The sequence below is a fragment of the Schistocerca cancellata genome, chromosome 8 (assembly GCF_023864275.1).
Source record: "Schistocerca cancellata isolate TAMUIC-IGC-003103 chromosome 8, iqSchCanc2.1, whole genome shotgun sequence".
NCBI lineage: Eukaryota > Metazoa > Arthropoda > Insecta > Orthoptera > Acrididae > Schistocerca > Schistocerca cancellata.
Window position 1 is genome coordinate 26,557,792 of NC_064633.1, and position 3,310 is coordinate 26,561,101.

The following is a 3,310-nucleotide window of genomic DNA, read 5'->3' on the forward strand; positions in this document are numbered from 1 at the left end:
TGTCGCTATGATTTACCTTCCACATCATATAAAAAATATGATTGATGGCAAGGCGATATTAAACTAATTTGAAAGTTTTTTCGCTCTGTTGAAAAACGTAAATTTTTGACATTTGTTGGTTTTGTTAGGACGTCTACTTCTACTTGAGTATCCTCGTCCAGGTTCAGAAGAAAATACTAGAGTTGAGTAATTTATCCTCTTCCCAGGAATGAGAAGAAAATATATTGAAGGCAGCATGTCTTTACTTTTAAGAAACCTACATTTCGTGGCATTTTAAATGAAATTGTCGAGAGCATATGGAGAAATATTAGTAACTCATACCGGAGAAATATATGACATAAAATGGTTTCATTATGTCCAAATGTGTCAGCGAAACAAAACAAATGCATTCTCTATCGTGTGATGACCACACGATTCACGTTGTGTGTCGACAGAACTGGCGGCTAGTCGCGACGCTCCCGAAGATACATGAACCCAAATCCCAGAAACGGAGATCGATATCATTCTGATCTCAACTTTAAAAATAATTTCGATATGTTAGCTTCTTTTCATCGGCAACGATGTATTACCTAACGTGAACCATACGTAAAGTAGCCAGCGACCATATTTTTCACTGTACACAATTCAAATTTTATGCAGTAGGTTACTTGTAAATTGAGTATCGGAATAACTGTGACGAATATCGGAAAAATAGACACCTCATAATCAAGCTGTGATGTGAAACTGTAAGATACGCAAACATCAATTCTTTGTGCCTTTTACTTTCCCCACAATTGATAGAGAAGTAATATACAGCGAAAAAAACACGCAAAACCGGAAGAGATACTTTTCAATTTTTTAAAGTAAAAGGAGAATCTGTATCGAAAAACTAACTCTGGAAGCCGATGTAACTTTGTTGCATTAACATACAGTATTTTTTTACAGCAAGAAAATCGGAATTCTTATTTTTCTTATGTATTTGAATCCGCCGCCGCCGACCGCAGCTTGGGAAACAGCGACGACTCCTGTCGTGTTGCGGCAGTGTCGCCGTCTGCCAGGGTGGGAAAAGAGGAGGGGGCAGCGGCGCAGTAGCAGCCAACTGTCGCGTCTTGCACAACGTAACTTTAGGCCGCCAGTCTGCTCGAGTTTGCTCAGGCAATGGGCATTGGCGGTTGGATCGATCGGTTGGTCGGTCGCGCACTGAGACACAAGATGACTTGTCCGCCTGGAGCGTCGGCGCTTGTGAGGTCGCCACGTGAGTACAGTGGCCGCGCCGTATAGCGAGGCGTAGTGGCTTCGCGGCCTACACGAGAGCAATAGGAGTCAACCGACGACATCGGTCTGGCCGGGGCGAGCTGCGACGCCGTGAGACGGGAGATCGGCGTGCCTTCCTGCGTCCATTGATGCAGCGGACGGTTCGGGATAGCATTTTGGGGGGGTTCTGCGCCAGGTTTTTGTCAGAAATCGCAATTATTAGAAGTTAAGTGATTATTGATATGTTGTTTCAGTTACTTGTTAAATTCTACTTGTTTTCTTGGCCAGTCTCTCGTCCCCAGCTTGCTCGTCTGTCTCTTGTCCATATTTGTTAGGCAGTTAGTGTCTGTCTGTCTGTCGGTCTGCCATAGTTAATAGCTGCCTCTGTCATGTTTGTTGGATTCGGTGTTAACGAATTTATAGAATTAAGGTAAAAGCCGAATTCCTGAAATATGTTTTTATCTTGCCTATCATCTTGCGATGCGGTATATGTGTGATGTAGAGCATGTTGTACTCTTTATGTAAATCTGAATTTCATGGGTTTCATTTAAATAGTCATTTTTATAAAGTTGCCACCCTTCCACCGTAAGAGCCCTTTTAAAAACAAATTGCACTTTTGGTGGAAAATAATTTCTTAGTGTGAGTGTTTGTATCATTTCCATCCCTCTTACGGGGTGCATAGTTAATGTGTTTATGTGAATTGTTAAAAATCTTAGTTTAAAATAATGTGGTGTGTTGCAGATTTGCACCAGTGTAGTTTTTCAGAGGTCGTGTGAGCGGTCGTGACTACGGCCGTGTTGAAAGGTAACGGAAGCTTCTCAGCCTGAAGGCTCCTACTGTAACTAATAAAATTTTTTATTCTACCTCTGAATAATTGTAACTTGATATTTCGAGAGTGCTTTTCTGCTTATAATTTTAAATCTGTTTTGAAACATCTTTTAGGAATAAAAGTCACATTTGTTAAATTGTGACTTGATATTTCGAGTGTGCTTTTCTGCTCATAATTTTAAATGTTTTTGAAAAGGTTTTTATGAATAAAATTTCCATTCGTTTCCAGCAGTTACTCCTTAGCAACTACTTCCACGCTCACATAGTGTGTTAATGTTCTTGATGAATCGCTAGTAAATAAAGTAAATCCTTTAAGAAAAGATTTTGAAAGCTAAAATCACGGTTCACTTTGTCTCCCTAGTCAGCAAATATACTGATCGAAAACTTTTATTTGGCTCCAGAGTACAGCTCTGTCTCCCTACTCAGAGTATATACTAATTGCATACATATATTAGACTACTGGGTACAGCTTTGCCTCCCTAGTCACTATATACTGATTGCAAACTGTTATTTGACTGTGTCCCTAGTCGGCATGTATACCAGTCACAATCTTTTACTTTGCTCGTGAGCAGAGCTCTGTCTCGCTAATCAGTAAATATACTGGAATGAGATTTTCACTCTGCAGCGGAGTGTGCGCTGATATGAAACTTCCTGACAGATTAAAACTGAGTGCCGGACCGAGACTCGAACTCGGGACCTTTGCCTTTCGCGGGCAAGTGCTCTACCAACTGAGCTACCCAAGCACGACTCACCCCCCGTCCTCATAGCTTTACTTCCTCCAGTACTTGCTTAACATTTTATTTTTATATAGTTTTTTTGTTTGTTTTTCTATATTTAATGATGATGTTCGCAGGAGAGCTTCTGTAAAGTTTGGGAGGTAGGAGACGAGGTACTGGCGGAAGTAACGCTGTGAGGACGGAGCGTGAGTCGTGCTTGGGTAGCTCAGTTGGTAGAGCACTTGCCCGCCAAAGGCAAAGGTCCCGAGTTCGAGTCTCGGTCCGGCACACAGTTTTAATCTGCCAGAAAGTTTCAGTAAATATACTGATCACCGACTCTTATTGGCTACTGAGAAGAGCTCTGTCTCCCTAGCAAAAAATAAATAAATAACTAAAATAAAAAAAATAAAAAAATGCTGATCGCAAACTTATATTTGGCTCCTGAACAGAGGTATTTCTCAATAGAAAGAAAATATACTGATCACAATATTTTAGTTAGCTGTTTAGCAGAGGACGCTGGGAGTAGAAGTCTG

The 3,310-nt window shown here is 40.9% G+C and overlaps 1 non-coding gene across 1 annotated transcript; it reads left to right on the top strand.

The window, feature by feature from the left end:
• Positions 1 to 2,991: 2,991 nt before the first annotated feature.
• On the top strand, positions 2,992 to 3,066 carry Trnaw-cca (transfer RNA tryptophan (anticodon CCA)). Its single transcript has one exon. It is a non-coding gene; the product is annotated as a tRNA-Trp (tRNA).
• The last annotated feature ends 244 nt before the right edge of the window (positions 3,067 to 3,310 follow it).